Raw genomic sequence first — 18,990 nt, 5'->3', positions numbered from 1 at the left:
AATAAAAAAAACATTTCGCTGTTAATCTAATCTCAAAGTTGCGTTGGGAGCTGGGTCTGTTCTACACAAGCTATGATGACTTTCACCTTGATATTTTAGCGCAGGATAAAATCAGCAGGATGCCCTTCTAGATCTTTCACTTACTTCGAAGACACTACTGACCACGCTTACAAGGACATCAGTAATCTAGTTATTTGCCTTGATAGACAATAATATAATTAAGGTGTTTACTTGAAGTGCTTTCATGTAAGAGTTTCTTGTAATTTTGGGTGATTTTAACTGCAGTTCGACACTTTCACTAATGAACATTTCATTCATGCCCCCGAGACAAACTGGGGTATTGGATGCAAATAAGGAGTAAGGACTGGTGAGAGTGTTTTGGAATATAATAACGCACGTCAAAGGTAAAGAAAAAATTTCCGCATTTCGCAATGTGTGTGTGTGTGTGTGTGTGTGTGTGTGTGTGTGTGTGTGTGTGTGTGTGGTCCTTTATTGACAGCTGCATGTGTGGATATTGTCGGAAGACATGGCAAAAAATCCTGCATGATGTTAATAGTTTGATTGTGTTGTTTACTTTAATAATGCCACTAATATATGCATACTCCACACGTCTTAATTCCATTTCTGTTTAGTTCAGTTATGACTTTAGTCAGATTAAGGTAATCAAAAATTACTTTCGAGCTTCGAGCTTATGTAGACCTACAGTTCAAAATTCCCAATGGAGTCATGCGATTTGTACGATGCAAATATGGGAGCAACGTGCACATTTTCCAGGTGGACCTAGTTGAAAAACATCTGAATATTTCCAAATGCTAGAATTAAGAAGTAGAATAAAGCAATCTGCTTCACACTTTGTATGTGTCTTTAGACTAATTACCTCAGACAAACACAGCGCATCCAAATACTGCAGTGCTTTTTACTTCTCCATAAACTTGTATCGGAGCTGCAGCAATGGGTAAGAATAACAACACACACGAAAAGCAGTGCAGTGGCTAGCAACAGAGAGGTGATTGTAAATAAAAAAGATTGCAAGGTTGTCGCCACAGTGGCTTTTTGCTTTCTTTTCTTGTGCATCCCAGCCACTAGCACTCCATCTGAAAGATTGTTTTTAGCATAGGGGAAATATAGTCATCCAACTTAACAATTTGTAATGTTGCAATATGTACTTAAAATAATGATGGTTGTTACCTTTACTTGAAAGCTCAGATTTGATTTTCATAATTTGTGTTGTTGACAGAGTTTAAGGTTTACTGTATCATTATTTTTGAAACCTTTAAATTTGCTCTGATTGTTCAGCATTTGCATTTTACCATTTCACACACCTTGTAATTTATCAAGTTTAAGAGTCTCTTTAACACTTTTGTTTATTATAAAGAGATTATATATTTTGTTTAAATATTTTTGTTTTTGACTATTAAAAGTATTTGCCTTAGTAATGTTGGTAAATTGAAATAAAGTGGTTTAAAAAAAATCTAATATACCTTATCGATACCGAATGATATGAAACATATCGTGATCTTTTTTTTTTTTTGCAATATTCACCAGCCATACTATAAACAATCTTTTTAATTTATAAAACAGTCAATGTTTTAGACAAAAACAAGTTGCTGGAAGCAACTTAATGAGATTAAAGAGAAATTTATAATTTTTGAATGCAAGTTATAATTATAGCCAGAGCCATTACTTTGTTCCCTTTAAATAATTAAAAAAAGGTTTGTGGAATTTCACATTTCATACTATTGTGCTTTATAAAGCGTTTATAAACAATACTGTTTACTTGCGTATGTTTTAATGAACAAAATCGATCACTTTATTCAATTTTAACATTAACATCCAAAAGTTTGAGATATGTGAGAACAGCCTAAACATAATAAAAGTTGACACTAATATAATTTAAATCAATTTACAAAAACAAATTCAATTCAATTTATGTTTATTTCTATAGACATTTTACAACGTAGATTGTGTCAAAGCACCTTAACACAGACGTTCTAGTAAATTCCTAAGTCCAGTGTCAGTTTTTAATATAATAATAATAATACTAATAATACTACTACTAATAATAATAATAATAATAAAAATTATTATTATTATTATTATTATTATGCTACTGGTTATATGCTTTTAAAAAGAAAATATATAGTAGTAGTCTATGTAACCCATTTGCGAAAAGAAAAAAAAAAAGAAAAACTGAATGTTATCTTTCCAAAAAATTGTAAGTAAATATAGACCTGAACTCAATACCCGTAACATCACTATCTAATTGGTTAGATCCCCTAAAATTTCTTGGAAAATATAAATAAATAAATATTATATTATATTATATTATATTATATTATATTATATTATATTATATTATATTATATTATATTATATAAAATGTACCTTTTCTAGACAAAAATGGACCCAAATGTATTATGAGGATTAACAAATGACTATAATAACTTGCATTAAACTAAGCCTTTAATCATTTAGTTTTGTTAAGAGCTCCAGAACATGAACTCTTAAGCTAAAGCATGATAATTGACGATGTCCAAACAGCATTTAAAGCCATCCATGGACAAACAAACAAGCTAGAGGCATGTTTTTGCAGCTGAACAGACACTCCGCGATTGCACCACAATGAATGAAAAGCGAAGACCCGGATGAACAGCCAGGAGAAACTTGTGAAAGACAAGAGAAATGACTGAAGTATTAAAACAAATAATAAAAATAAAAACTTTGCGCCTAAAAACAGAACTAGAAAACATTTAGAGGGCAACTGTCAAAACCATTTCTGTGAAGACTCGCATCTCAGACTCATCATTTTGCACTGCTCTGTACGCTGTTTTAGAGCAGAAATCCTCACACGAGACGACACCACAAATGAGGGTCTCCCCTCTGGTGGTCTTTGGCTGTTTATATTCATTGCCTGCTGATTAAGTGTTCTCTTCACTGCCGCCGTCAATGCATTGAACGCCACTTCATGCCCTTCACGTAGAGGTAATTAGTTAAGGCCGTCTCCCATCATACCTACTGACAGCAGCTGTGAATCTGCAAGACGGCAGTAAAAGCTCAAGGTTCTGTTCCAGGCTTGTTCTATTGATCCGCACCCCCTGTCTCCCTTTTACCAGTTTAATGACCCCCTTGATTTTCACCAGAAAGGGTAATACAATATTGAAATGTCAGATGATTAATGCCGTTGTTCTTTTGTCTGGTGAGGGTCTTGTTGGGGAAGGTGACAAATTTCTTGCCCTTTTCGCGTTTTAGGTTTGGTGGCGCACCGGATATGTCTTAGAGAAGGAAAACGCAACAAGGAGGAAGAGATGGAAAAAAAAGAAAAGAAAGAGGATGACACTACATAGGGGATGGGTTTGGCTTGTTCTGGTTCTGGTGTCAGGGAATAGATTGGATAAATCTGTCTTCATTAGTCTGATGGGAAGAAAAAGTGGAGCGATGCTACCTGGTGTGTCTGGATGCATGCGTGCATTTGTGCAACAAGCTCTTGTAAATGTGCTGTAAACCAATTACTGTTGATGTGTGTGATTTTTTTGAACATTTCCCAAATGACGTTTAACAGAATTTGTTTATAGTATTTTCCTATAATATTTTTCTCATGGAGAAAATCTGATGTGCTTTATTTTGACTACAATAAAAGCAGTTTTTAATTTGTGGTGGAAAAATTATTTTTAATTATTACTAAAACGTTAATTTCAAGCTTCTCTTTTTTTCCAAGAAACATCTTATATTAAGAAAGATGTTCCTTACTAAAGATGATAAAAAACAATTATAACAAGAAGGGTCATTCATAAGGTGGTCATCGGCTAAATCAAGGGTCAAGTGTAAATCATGGCTCTTAAAACTAATGCTCTAAAGAGAACTGGGTGTCAACTGTGATGAAGTTAAACTTGAAGCTGGGGAAAGAAGTTAAAATCTGGTATCTGGCTAGCCTGTGGGTCGCACTCTGCAGTAACCGGTGTTCCTGTATAACTGTAGAACCTATTCTTTGCAAAAAATTAAAATCTTTTTGGAAATAACCTTGTAAGATTTTGTCTCTTGATCAGTGAGAGTCTCTTTAATTGAAATTGAAAATTTTAAGGTCAATATTATTAACCCTCTTAAGCAATATTTTGTCTACTGCAGTGGTTCAGTGGTGAGGGTCACAAGACAATGGGGGGGTGTTGCTCGGTGATTTACAAAAATCTCATATATGTTAATAAATATTAGAATTATCATATTTTATCCATAACCTACAGAAGATAAAAACATTTTTTAATGGTTACAAAACAAAAACAACATGCAAATGAAAAAGTGATCAGCTTTCCTAATTTTTTCATTAGATTGTGACCCCTGGGGTTATTATACTATATTAACGACACAGCAATAGACATATGCCGAGTTCAGACTGCATGATTTTCAAAGCAGTCGTGTCACAGAGGTTTTCACACTGCATGACTATCTGGGCTAGCATTTCGTCGCTGCTTTGTTTACACTGCAAGATGGTTCGGCGACAGGGACTTTCACATTGCATGACTTTACTATAGGAAGAATCGCAGACAACTTCGTCCAAACTACGTCTCACGTAGAATATCTTTTTTTTTTTTTTATTAACTACATAATGAGAAAGAAGCCTTTAATGGGGTAGAACATGTACATATTTGCTCACCTGGGTTTAAAGGGAATTTATCCTCAACGTTGATAATAAACTAATTTCTTTCTGTATGAAACGTCAAACAGACACGGTTGCTCCTGAGTCCTGTCAAACCTCCACTAGTTTTTCCTCCATTACATGGGTCCAAATGAACCGAAAAAATGCGCTTTTAACTTCTCCCCCAGCCTCCCGCTGGCCTGCAGCAGGTATACACACACGCACACACAGGTGAATGCCGCTCTCTCATTGGCTGTAGACAATCGCCGATGTTATTTTCAGTCAAAACTCAATTCACACGGCATGATTTGAATCGCCGACAGCTCCAGATATTTAGCATGCCAAATATCTCACAGGCATCGGCGACTCATCGGCGATTCTCTCAGATCGCGTCTTTGATAGTTCATACTGTGTGATTGTCACTCACGTGCACGAGCAGCGATTTGCCTGTGATTTCAGGCATTTGTCGGTGATTTCTTAAAACCTGTCGGCGAGCCAAAATCGCGGCTTAAATCACGCAGTCTAAACTAGGCATTAGTTGTAGCAGTGTCACAGCAATTTTAAAATCTGACACCTTCACGGCACTCACGTACATTAAAAATAAAGGCCACGACTGAACATGGAGGATGATCTCCAGGTGACAGTCTCCAAAATTAAACCAAGAACAGTCTTGTGCTGTAAACATTATGCCCACCATGATCATTAAGTGACGTTTATATTAAATTAAACAACTGAATAATGACGATGAAAAATTATATGGTTGTTTGACTTGCATTTGTTGTAAATATGCTCATGTTTTTATAGTTCCTATTGGAGCGAGAGCCGTTGTGTGCAATGTTTGTATGTTTATTACCACCACCGAGAATAGTTGAAGTCATGATGAGTCACTGGAATTGTCATTTTGAGGGTCACGGGCTTAAAAGTTTGGGAACCCTAGTCTACAGAACAAACCATTGCTATACAATGTCTTGCCTAATTACCCCAACTTGCTTAGTTAACCTAATTAACACAGTTAAGCCTTTAAATGTCACTTTAGGCTGAATACTACTATATCTTGAAAAATATCTAGTGAAATATTATCTACTGTCATCATGGCAAAGATGAAATAAATAAATCAGTTTTTAGAAATGAGTAAGTAAAACTATTATGTTAAAAATGCGTTTAAATAAAACTTCTTTCTGTTAAACAGATATTGGGAAATATATACAAGGGGGCTAATAATTCTGACTTCAACTGTAGGTAATAAGTGCAAGTAAGTTAGTTATAAGTGCAATTATAGAAAACTATGGGTAATAATTACAGATGGATGTACAAATCCTATTAACTATAATCAGGTATATATAAATAGATATGAATATAATATACAGATAAAGTTGAAAACAGGAATAACAAAGAGATAAGTAGATATGTGCATCAAACATTTACAAATGTATATGTGCAATGGATTTGGACATTTAGAAATGAGTATGTGCAGTGTAGAGCAGTGATTGTGTGCAAGATTAAATAGTGCAAAGGTTATTAAAAGTAGTCTACTGGCTCTTCTACTGGTTTGAGGTACGAATTTAGCTCTGTCTACAGTCTTATTCAAAATGCTGCAGCCTGTTCATGTAATGGGGAACAAAAAGAGTGAGCACAACACCCCTCTAAGCATATTAACATTGGCTTCCAGTTAGATTTATTATTGATTACAAGGTTTTAACTTTTACTCTGACTTTAACTGTATATACATTTTGCATTTAATGGACTGTGTGAAACAATACACAAAAAGGCCTTTTTTTGCACTAAAAAAGGCATATCTGATGCTTAGGAAGCAGATGGAGTATGGTATTTCACAGATGTATGGATCTTAGGTAGCTGTTGTTGTTTTTTGCAGTAATCCAAGATCAAGATCAGATAAAGAGGGTTACATCCATCCAGCTTCACTGCAACAATTGCTTAGTCTTTTCAAAAAAGACAGCAGCAGGTTGTCAGGAGATTATCTTGTGATGATCTGAGTGTATTTTCAAGTTAATCACATCAAACAGCTTTCAAAAGGCAAGTAAATATCAATGAAATTACTATGATCCATGACACTGAGAATGCATACAGCATATATACTTAAAGATTGTGGGATTTAAGAATAGTTGAAAGCAAAAATCTTTCCTTTGAAATTTGTATTATTTTCAAGTATTTGAAGTGTTAACAGAGTAAGGACATTTGCATAGTATTTCCTAAATATTTTTTCTTAAATAAATTAATAAAGAAATAATAAAAATAAAAACAGTTTGACAAAACAGTTTCAATATTATTAGCCAACTTTTCGTTTGGCTACAGAACATACCACTGTGGTCCGATGGTTTGCCTAATTAACTGAGCTTGCCTAGTTAACCTAATTAACTATAGTTAAGCCTTTAAATAGCACTTTAATCTGAATACAAACCTTTTGCTAAATAACTAGTACAAAAAGTTCTGTCATCATGTCAAAGACAAAAGAAAAATAGCTGTCCGAATTTAGTCATTAAAACTAATGTTTGAAAATGTGTTCTCTCTGTAAAATCTCTCTGTAAAAAAACAGAACTTCTCATTAAACCACACATAGGGTTGTTTGTTAAGTTAGCAATATTTTTTAGAAAGATGTTTTCTGTAGTAGCATTACTTGCATTCATTCTAACATTACGGCTTCAAATCATTTCATTCAGTATCATTCGGAAATTACAACGTGCTAAACTATATCCAGACAAACTGGGCATTCAAAGCCTATGAATAAATTCATAAATCCAAATAATGGCTGCATAACTTACGTCTTAGATAATTCCTCTGGCATCCATCCTCCAGCTCCACCTTTACGTCTATAATGAATTAGGTCTGGCCAGCGTAGAGTCGAGTCTAGTCTCATTTCTATGACCCTGAACTGAAAAAAAAAAAACAAAGACAAAAGAGTGTAGACTTTAACTTCATTTTAAACTGCTTGCATTGTCCCTAAAGTATATATAGATCCAAGGTTATTTCAGTAAATGAAAACTTAGACGAACTACTTAAAGAAAACTATTAATCTTTTCATTAACTAAAATTCCCAATCAATTAAAAATTAAATCTAACTAACAATACTAACTGAATTACCAAAATAATAATTGTTTTCAGAATTAACAAGTAAACTCAATAATCATAACCTGACTAGTGGCTGTTTAGAGAAACGTGGCGTTTTTACAGCCAAACACATCAGTCAAGTGCAATATATTTTAGTGAAGTGAGTAGGGCTGTGACAGTCACTGTGACAACCGCGTCACCGCGGTTGTCCATTGTTACCGGCGGTAGTAGTGACATCATGCACTTTAAAACACAATTTACCATTATATTGCCAAGTATTACATGTCTCTTAGAATATAACATTAGGCGCGATTCAGCAAGTTCAATCATGAATCTTGTTGGAAAATAAAATCTTACATCTGGGAACATTTTGGATTTGTGCCGACCGAGAAAGGTGAAGGTGTTAAAGTGTGGCTTAATATGACAGTCCAAACACTGAAGAACAAATCCATCGATGCGCAGCTCCACCGGTCCCGAACCATGCAAGCCAGCGGCAATTGACGGCGGCGTATCAGTATCAGTCAGGTACCGCAGAGGCATTTTCAAAAATGGCCAGATACAAAAGAGAAAGTGATAACTGGAAGACATTGATGAGAAATGGACCAACATATTAGTGTAGAGAAACCTGCTTTCCGAGAATGTGGGCGGCGGAACAGAAGCAAGAAACCCTCACTTGCACGGTTGTGAAAAATTATCTGTGCATTTGCGCTACAAGCACACCGTCTGAACGCGTGTTGCTGGAAACATTATAACCCTAATTAGGTCTTTACTTAAACCGGACAAAGTCAACTTGTTCGTTTTTCTGGCAAAGAATTTAAAATATGAATAGAAAACAAAAGGTGGAGAGAACCTACGCTGTTTTTAAAAAAATATATATCTGACTTATATTGTTGGTAGGCTAATATTTTTTTACTACTCAAAATTATTACTATTTATTTATATTATTATTATTGATTAATAAAGTGCCATTTAGGCTATTTGTGAAGTTCTTAAAAATGTAACCTTTAATTAATATTATACGGTTTGAAGCAGTTTAAGTTATTTAATATTTAACTGCATTATTTATAAGCAGTATTGTGTTGTTTTATTAACGAAAGTTCAAAAATAAACACGTGCGTTTATACGGATGTTTTATTAATGAATATTTAATTAAGTTATAAGTTATTCCTTAATTTTTACATAAAAGGTAAATTAACTTAGGTAGGCTATTTTATTTGTTGGTGGTACGGGAGGAACATTTTTGCCAGTGAATGATGTTCTCACCACTTAAAAAAATAAAGAAAAATAAAATAACTTGAAAGGACGCAATAAAAAAAATGCAAGCTCTTCATCATTCTTCAAAATCTGATTCGTACATGCAATAAACCTATATTGCGCAGACATAAAAAGCCCTAAAACAAAGTCTAGAGAGAAGAGTTATTAATATCCAATAAATATTAGTTAATATTAATAATCATAAACACACTGCGTTGTATGATTAACGTCTTCACAATGTCGTGTCTACAATCTTTTCTCCTTGAAGAACAGATAATCCATGTTATCGCCGTCTCCGCAGCCAGGTTTTACTGATTACACTGTTAATATTTTAGCATCAGCATTGAGCGCCATATCGATATTTAGCTCTCCTCAAAGAAAACCAGCAGTATATTGTGTAAATATTGTCATAAGGATCTATACCTCGACCATATTTTCACAGTAGCGTGCAGCATCAGCATACATGCCTCTCGTTTGTGTTTTTTTAATTAGCAACCGCAGCATTCAGACGCACTACAGATAATCTCTCTTCGGTCTAAGATGGGGGGGGAAGTCGAGCATGAAAGTAATTGGTGAGTGGAACACAAATTGGATGGTAACGTGATGTGGTTTCTACCCCTCCGAGGCAGAATTTGCACATCCATTAGAACAATGCTGCTCTCTGCACATTTCCAAACGTTTTATTACGTAGGCTACACATTTATGATCAAATGCTTAGCAGGCTTAGTGATAAAATCCAACATGAAGGGTTTATAAACGCACTATAGCATTATACACAATGGCTTTGTGCGAGGGGAGGTATTTATGTTTGTTTTACAATGTAGTATGACAAATGCATGTTCTGTCACCGCTCTATATGAAATAAAGATTAAGTGGATTCAGTGCGTTAAAAGCTTCAGGATATAACGTGTTGGGAAAAGCTGATAAGATCATACATTTACTTTTGCATTCGTTTACTTGCTTTTCCTGAAATGAGATTGCATGTGCTTGGGAAAAATGCTGATAAAATAGCAATTTACTTGCAGAGAAGTACAATAAATGATTAATTGATGAAGTGCTTACCCTCGGAGACTTCTTGTAAACATTGCACAATTAAGAATACTATTGCCGGCTGTTAAATTATGGACTCTACATGCATAACTCAAGTGAGGGGAAAAGCTAAATAAATTGATACAATAAATCAAGACATATATAAATGGCTGCTCACTTCACTCTTCTGTGACCATGAAATAAAATTGTAACTCGTGTTGTTCATCTGCCATTCCAATGACAATAGAAAGACAAAAGAGTAAAGTTTGGATTAGGACTGCACAATGTATCACATCAGCATTAATATTGCAATGTGTGCATCCGCAATAGTCACATTGCAGCATCTGCAATGTTGAGTTGAGACTATAGTTGATTACAATCAGTGCAAAGTTTAACTATAATGGAGTAAAAGTTTATCATCTGCATGCGTTCTTAAAGAGATAGTTGACGCAAAAACTAAATTTTACTCGCTATATTATTTCACCCTTCACTTGTTCCCAACGTTTGAGTTTCTTTTTTATGTTGAACACAAAAAGAAGATATTTTAATAACTCATAAACGTTTGAACAAGTGATCTCTAAGGCCTTTGACTGTGTGAGAACATTTCAACATTTCAGAGTTTAAAACATGCAAATAACAGTAATTATAATGTTTGTAACTTTAATAAAGATTATTGAATATCTGTACCTAAACACTGTTAGCATTCTGACTCTCCATAAAATTCTAATTCACGGTTATCTTTCCTTTAAGGTATTTGTTATATTATTTGAGATTTACTTCAATACAAAAAAGATGATAAAAAAATAAAAATCACTCTATTCTATATCAATAAAGCTGTATTCACATCGCAATGTATGTTGTAGAAATACAAAATGTTGTAATGTCCGATTTTTCCAATATCATGCAGACCTAGTTTAGATGAGCATATAAATATAAAATAACTAAATAAAATGACAAAAAAGACAGAAAAAATAAAAGCTTATATAAATGTTGAAAGATGAAATGACACATACAATAATATTATTATAAGGCATATTCGAGGTGCTAGACTATATTGATCTGGCTGTAAAAACTTTCCTTTTTAACCCATTCTAAACAGTTTTTTTTAAGCCCAAATTCGGGTAAAATGTGGACAAACTCAACTTTTTGGATTTATTTTTAAGATGGAGTAGGTGATCTGCCAAAATGTTATCGGCTAGCATAATTTCTTTGAAACAATCTCTCCCCTGCCATTTAAAGCCACGCCACCTCAATTGATAAACACGGACCTTTAAGGGCCATTTAGAAATTGTACTTTATAATACTACAATTCCAAGCAAAAAACTGTATTATATCTAGCACACTTTCAGTTGTGTAGCAAGCAAAACTTGACATAATGTGCATGCGTTTCATGTATCCTAGGATCACTGGTCTCACTCTCTCAAGCACTTTGTCCTAAAGCAACTACTGTTCGCTTAATGCTTGGCCGGCAGGGTGCAGGAATTACACTTATTACCAAGCCATACTTGCATGCTATTTTATACCAAATATACAAAGTACATGCAAACAATATAGGGAGGGCGTCACAGGTTTTCATTGTTTAAAAATAAACCAATGTGATGTGAAATATAAAACCAACTTCACCTTAGTAAAGCAGACTAGGCGGAATAGCACTCTTTACTTTTGTTTTGTTGTTGATCTATATAAAAATCTATATTATTGATGCTGTAAAAAGGACTTTGTAAAATTGAAAATAGTCACAATCGTTCGCCGGAAGATTTCAGTGGCTTCCGTCCATATAACCCATTGGTAAAACAACAAAATCTACATAAGCTTTGCGTGAATAAAATATTTTTTAAAACAGAACATTACCCGTCTAAAAGAAATACTTCAGGCATGGTGTCGTCCTTCCTCTAGCCTGCAAAAATATCTCCAATATTGACTGAGGATTTTAAAAAGTTGATTTCAGCATTTGTTTTTAACGTCACTCTCTCGTATGCCCGCTAACGCAGTGCACGTGCAAACGGCGGATCTACGTGAACGAGTGCACAGATGTACAAATCTAAATTTGTTGGCAGACAGTTTGGGCTACTTATCAGTTTTATGAGAATTGTCATCCAGACAAATTTTAATTGGATGAACTTGTTTAGTCTTATGCCTTACCCAGAATATAAAAAATATATATAAATATATTTAGATGAGTTACTTTCTTCATTACTTTTAGAATGTGAAGAGACTTTTAACCAGCATGACAAAAATGTTTCTGAAGACAATCGCCTACTGCACATTTAAGATATTGGTCAATATTCTTTCCAAACTGGTACTGGAAACAATTAAGTTGTCCCAAAAATTCCTCAAGAATAGTGTCTCAACTTGTTTTAAACAAGTAGTTTGAACAAGCAGCACACATTATTTTTGTGTGTGTACAGTAATAGCTCCCTACAACTCTAGAAATCACAGTAAATGATCATTTTCATTAGATGACACTAAAAATTGTTCATAAACAGATGCAAACCCACTTATTTATGTAACCGTTTGGCCCTCAGGAGAACGTGTGCCTCAGTGTTTAATTGAAAAACTAAATGAAAAGTGTTGCTCACAGAGTTATGACTCATTTTTAAAATGCCGCACATCTGCAGATGCAATAATTGCACCGAGACCGAAAGCATGTCAACAAAATATAGAGCTGTTATGGATTTATGAACACAATTTCAAGCTGATTGCATTTCATCCTCGTTTAAACCTCTCAGAAGACGCATGTTGTGTATGCAGACGTGTTTGTGCCCCTGAGGTACGACCATCTCGAGTTACCTGCTCAACATCTAATGGGTTCCACATTACAAACTTAGATGTGTCAACACTTGAGCAGATTGTGAGATTAAACGGTGAGGAAAGAGGTAATGTTGGTTTTATATTTGCACATTCATTCAAAAACAACTTGTGACATGCTCCCTATGTTTTTTTTTTTACCATGCTACTTTAAATATTTAGACTGAAATAATGTTTAAGTATGATTTCAAAACAACATTAGCACTATTTTATTTGACGGTGAACTAGGGTTTGGCTAATAGACGATGCTAACGTCCACAGCGGTATTATGGTATTATGGTATACCGCGGGATCTAAAATTAGCAACGGTGTTAGTTTCAATACCGTTATACCGTCATAAAATATTAAATATCCTTTATTTAATGCCTACAAAACGTATGTGTGATTGTCATCACGGGACAGTGTGGAGGAGAGAGGGAGAGGGAGGGGGAGAGGGAGAGGGGGAGAGGTGACGAGTCGCGCTTCAAAGTGTCCTGCAGTTTGGCAGTTTCGACTGAACAGAAGGGAGACGTGGTTAATATGAACAAGAGGCCTGCATTAGAGCTGAAGATCTTTGCCCGAATCCGGCGAGACCCGAAAAAATCCAAAACCCTGCATTAAAATCCATCCCTGCAAAGGTGAAACAAATGATGACGAAGTAGTAAAAAAAGCAAATTTTGACGGCAGTCAAGTCAGTCACTAGCTCAGAAGGAGCGGTTATTCCAGCCAGGTATTTCGTCGGTCGCTCATACACTGCGTATTACGATAGAGCCCTAAACCGCAAGCTGACAGGTAAAAAGACGAGGCCACTCCACTCGCTACACTGAAACTGCTGTCATGGAAAATTAAATGGATGTTCCTGACAGTGGCGCCCCCAGAAAATTTTCTTAGGGGTGGCCAAGTAAGGCCACAACAAATCTTGGGGTGGCACAAAAAAAATTATGAATTGTGTATATATTGTGAATAAGGAGTAATGTTATCTTTTTGTTTTTGGTAAAATAAATAATGAAGTTTTAATGAATTCCAATAATTACTCTTGAAATATTGTAATTTATTCCGCAAGTACAAGTGCAAACCAAATAAAAATCAATATTTCGTCTAAAACCTCTTTCAGGTAAGTTATTTCTTGTACAACATACAATATATGCCATGTCCAACATTAATGAATTATGAATAATGAATATGATTAATGAATGAATTAATAAACCAAGCAAAACCCAACAAAATTTTGAAAAGCAGATTTCAAAATGCATCTAGTTATTTATTTTGGATTTGTGGTTTTCAATCAGATGAAACACAACTTTCTCATTTCAAAAATAATAATTTCTTAATAAAAAGTGTGCAATCTCAGTGAATCAGCTTCGTCAGTGGCGCTGATCAATCCACAATAATTTAGTGGCTGCATTTTATTTATTCATTTATTTATTAATATCAGCAACTATCATATTGGGGTGGCCACAGGGGTGGCCAGAGTTTACACAAGGGTGGCCGTGGCCACCCCTGGCCACCCCTTGGGGGCGCCCCTGGTTCCTGACTGGTTGAAGATGAACAAACAATCCTACCCAAAACTTGCAAAATCAGCCGGATCAGAACTCTGCATCTCGGCCTGTAGCCGCAGAAAGGGTGTTCAGTTATACTGGATGCACCATGAGTGAGAGACTGCGCTAAAGCCAGTGGATTTAATAATGTTCCTCCACAAACACACGTAGCCTAATCTTGGTGAGTAAAGGGTTTTTCAATTATGAATAAATATTAATTAAACCATATAATCGTAATGTAGACAGAGTATACAGGCTAATGGTGGCATTATTCTTTTAGTATTCAGCTTCACCGTCGCCTTAATGCCAGATTGTGAAGAGAACTGGCAAAACAAGAGCCCTTATCTTAATTTTGTTATTGCCAAAATACCCGTCATCATTTAGAGTTTATTTTAATTTGATTTGTTAAGCAAGATTTCTTTTCATTGGTGTGTCGGCCAATTTAAAAGCTAAGTGTATGTACCCAGGCCTATATAGAGTGCTGAGATGTTACGATGTTACAGAGGACTAATTTTATTTCTTTGTTCCAACTTCCAAGTGGCCTATAGTCTACGTTTGTTACGACTAAATGATGTTCAAACATATAAATGACTCATTCTTGAAAAAATGCATTAGAGCTGTGTGCATGAGCACATTTGAATAACGTCGGCCTGTAAACGGGTTCGGGCTTTATAAAGCTGTCAATCAAAATGTACCTGTCGGACCTATCGGGTATAATTTTTATGGCCCGATTACAGCTCTCTGCATTCCCGCTGCTGTACCGCGGGAGCCGACCAGATTTCTTATGGTGTGGGAGTAAATTTCTGAATAAATCGCGGGAGAGAGATGCTGTGCGTCGATTGGCTCTCTCTCTCTCTCTGACAAAAGCCTAAGGTCGCATAGAAGGTGTTCAGTTTCTGAATGGTTTAGGCTCAAGCCAACAGTTTGGTAACGCTGTCTGAGCCCTACGTCATTTTTTTTTTTATTACGCTGGTAATACCGGATACCGGGGTAAAATATGGAGGCGGTTTGACGGTATAAAAATTTGGATACCGCCCAAGCCTACATGATACTGAGCCGGCATCGCCGATCCCCCGCCCCGCATCCCACCCAAAAATACACACTTAGGCCTTGTTTACACTGATACTTCTTAGTATTAAAATGGCTTTTTAGAACGAAAATGATCCACATCCACACCGTGTTTTACCTAGCATTTCTAAACAGCCCTCCGTCCACTAAAAAATGCAAATCACGTGACCACACACACACACAGCCACACACAAACACACAGCCACACACATAAACACAAACACACACACATTGTCATGAGCTCGTCTGAGCTCCAGAGAGCAGTGCACGCCGGACAGTTTATCAAGGATGTACCGCTGGATCGCGTCTCACTATAGTTGTTAAAGGTGATATTTAATTAATCTTGTCTCTATTTAACGACTCTTCCTTCTTTTGAATCTATCAGGTAGGGTGTCACAGCATTAGTACACTGCTTCAGTCTTTTACTTTCACACTTGTACTTAGTAATTTTAGTGAAAACCTCAGATACTGTTGGTTGTGCACTTTTTTTTACCGATTAACCTCCCACGGAAAAAGTGATTGACAGGTGGTAATTTGTGTGCAACTTATCTTTACTTATTTATGATTTGTTTATGGGTAAAGCAAAGACCATGTGGGTCAGGTAGTTGAAACGGTAGGCTACAAATTATTGATTTGTTATGAATTAATTATTTAAAAATAATTAAATTCACCTCCGCCTATGACAACGATACCATCGTCCATCGCAATGTTTTACATTAATCATTGTACGATGCCAAATTGGTCGACATCGCCCAACCCTACTGTGAACAATTTTGTAATTTGATATTCATTGGCTGCTAATATAATTTCCCTATTTAGAATTTCCAAAGAATACTTATCTGGAATTACATTTGGAAGTTAAGTCCAAATGTGTGTTCACAATCAACTTTACCTCAATAAAATCTAATGGGTTCCACATTACAAGCCTAGATGTATCTACACTTGAGCAGATTGTGAGAGTAAACAGTGAGGGAAATTAACAAGTAAGAGTGAGGAATTGAGGTAAAGTTGGTTTTATATTTGCACATTCATTCAGTGACAACTTGTGACATGCTGCTTATGTTGTTTACCATGTTACTTCAAATATATTTGGTGTGAAAACACATTTAAGTATGACTTTAAAACAAAATTAGCACTATTTATTTGACTGAACAATGTTGTACTTTGAGAGTCATTGACTGCTATCATGATTTCCTCATTCAGAATTTCCACAAGAAAAAAATACTTATTTTAAATTATATTATTAAGAAGAAGAACTAAACGTGTGGATATAAAACCAACTTTACCTCAATGACATCTAAAGGGTTCCACATTTTAAACCTTGACGTGTCAACACTTGAGCAGATTGTGAGATTAAACGGTGAGGGAATTTGAGAAGTAGGAGTGAGGAAAGGATACAAGAGGAAACGGATATTTCTTCTCCTCTCTCTATCCCTCTTTCTTAATGTGTCGCCGTGTCTTTGTGTTAATTTGCTGCTTCAGTGAGACGCTACATCGAAAGCGCCATGTCTAATAACTTCAGCCGTCTTCACGCAAAAAAACACATCAGAGTCACACGCTCAGGTGCCACTCAAATTATTAAAAATAACCTCCACTACCATGCGTCCCTAAATCAGAGAATTTACCTGACACGCAAGACGGGAATGTGAAGTTTTTTTCTACCTGTCTGGCGGGTAAAATTGATGAGAGAGATGTCGTGATGCTCTCTTCCGTTTCAACTTCCAGCTCGTGCTGCTCACATTGACATTTCCCTGTCTGTCCTCAAGACATAGAAGCAGTGAAAAGGATGACTTGGATGCTGTAACCCCCTCAATGTCACCTTTTATCTCCAGCTCTGAAAGGTTTCTGGTTTTAGGCGGGATCCGGGTGAGATGACGCGGGATTGCCTCAGCTCGAGACGACGCGCGCGTTTTGAAAGGCACTTTTGATTGAGGTAAAGTTGATATATATTCGCAAATTCCTTCAGTGACAACTTGTGACACGTCCCTATATTGTTTACCACGGTACTTTAAAAATTCGATCTGAAATCACATACACGTATGACTTAAAACAACATTAGCACTATTTGAATGACTGTAAACAATACTTTTACAGTCATTGTGCTAATATGATTTCCCCATTTAGAAATAGCAAAGAAATTATATTAAGGAGAAATAACGTGTAAAAATAAAACCAACCATACCTCTGTTAACTATTGTAGATAATTGAGACAACTCGTAGAAAATAAACAAACAACAAGGATATCAGTGCGTGCTGATAGACTAATGTTAGCTGAACATAAAGCGTGCTTACCTGTTTTCTCTAAAAGACGACTTGCGACTTTTTTCTGTTGTTTCAAATGTTCCTCGTAAAATCGATGGATTAAAACTCCAATTAAGCCTCCAAACATGGTGATACAACATCAAAGATCATCCAGGTGAGACCTCGATCCACTGCCGCTTAAACACCGCCATCTTGTTTGAACTTTTCTCAAAGGTTCAAGTCGGTCACGTGATATACGAAGATGTGTACGAGTAACGTGAGTTAAGTAATAGTATTACTTTTATTAGTAACAAGTAAAGTAACGCATTACTTTAAAAAAGTATTTACCGCCAAAACAATTAGTTTCAAGAATATGGTTTTATTTAACCCTTACAGAGTTTCTGTTTGATATCTGCAGGGTGTTGTTCCTTTTTGTAATATATATATATATATATATATATATATATATATATATATATATATATATATATATATATATATATATATATATATATATATATATTCTTTTTTTAATTTTTTGTGTAATTTTATGACTGTATTTGATCCACTTTATATCTGACATGTCTTAGTCAGTTTGTGCAAGATTATGTAATATTTTCGAAATGATGTTTGACAGAGTAAGGACATTTTCACAGTATGTCTGATAATATTTTCTTGTTTTGGAGAAAGTCTTATTTGTTTTATTTCGGCTAGAATAAAAGCAATTAAAAAAAATTTAAACACCATTTTAAGGACAAAATTATTAGCCCCTTTAAGCTATATATATTTTTCGATAGTCTACGACAGTTATGCAATTGCATAATTACCCTAACCTACCTAGTTAACCTAATTAACCTAGTTAAGCCTTTAAATGTCACTTTAAGCTGTATAGAAGTGTCTTGAAAAATATCTAGTTAAATATTATTTACTGTCATAAAATAAATCAGTTACTAGAAATAAGTTATTAAAAATAGTTTAGAAATGTGTTGAAAAAAAATTAACATAAAATAATTCGGACTCTTCAACTGTATCTGTGTATCTCTAATCAGAATGTTAGCAGTATATATATATATATATATATATATATATATATATATATATATATTGTGTATATATTTATATATGTATATATTTACTGCTAACATTCTGATTAGAGGGTCAGTTTTGTTATAAATTCTCAATGTGAAAGCAGCCAAACAACATTGCTCGCCAACTGTAGCTTTGTTTCCATCCATCTCTTTTAATGCTTTTTCTTGTTTTGTTATGTCAGCTTTGGATAATCTTGTTGAGTTCTTAGGATCAAAGGCAGTTTATTTAAAAGATGAGGACACATAAATGTGTTATTTATTTATTTATTTATTTTAATTTTATAAATGTGCT

At 35.0% G+C, this 18,990-nt stretch overlaps 1 long non-coding RNA gene across 1 annotated transcript in view; it reads right to left on the bottom strand.

Moving 5' to 3' along the window:
• Positions 1–17,840, bottom strand: part of LOC137487784 (uncharacterized) — a 54,343-nt gene extending 36,503 nt beyond the window's left edge. The window contains exons 1-2 of the long non-coding RNA XR_011006512.2: positions 17,662–17,840; positions 7,408–7,517 (exon numbers count right to left, since the gene is read on the bottom strand). This is a non-coding gene — a long non-coding RNA (uncharacterized lncRNA). The remainder of the gene's footprint in view (positions 1–7,407; positions 7,518–17,661) is intronic.
• Between the last annotated feature and the right edge of the window lie 1,150 nt (positions 17,841–18,990).

Source organism: Danio rerio, chromosome 15 (genome assembly GCF_049306965.1).
Source record: "Danio rerio strain Tuebingen ecotype United States chromosome 15, GRCz12tu, whole genome shotgun sequence".
NCBI lineage: Eukaryota > Metazoa > Chordata > Actinopteri > Cypriniformes > Danionidae > Danio > Danio rerio.
Note: the sequence above shows the minus strand (reverse complement) of the source record. Positions and strands in the feature narration are given on the sequence as shown.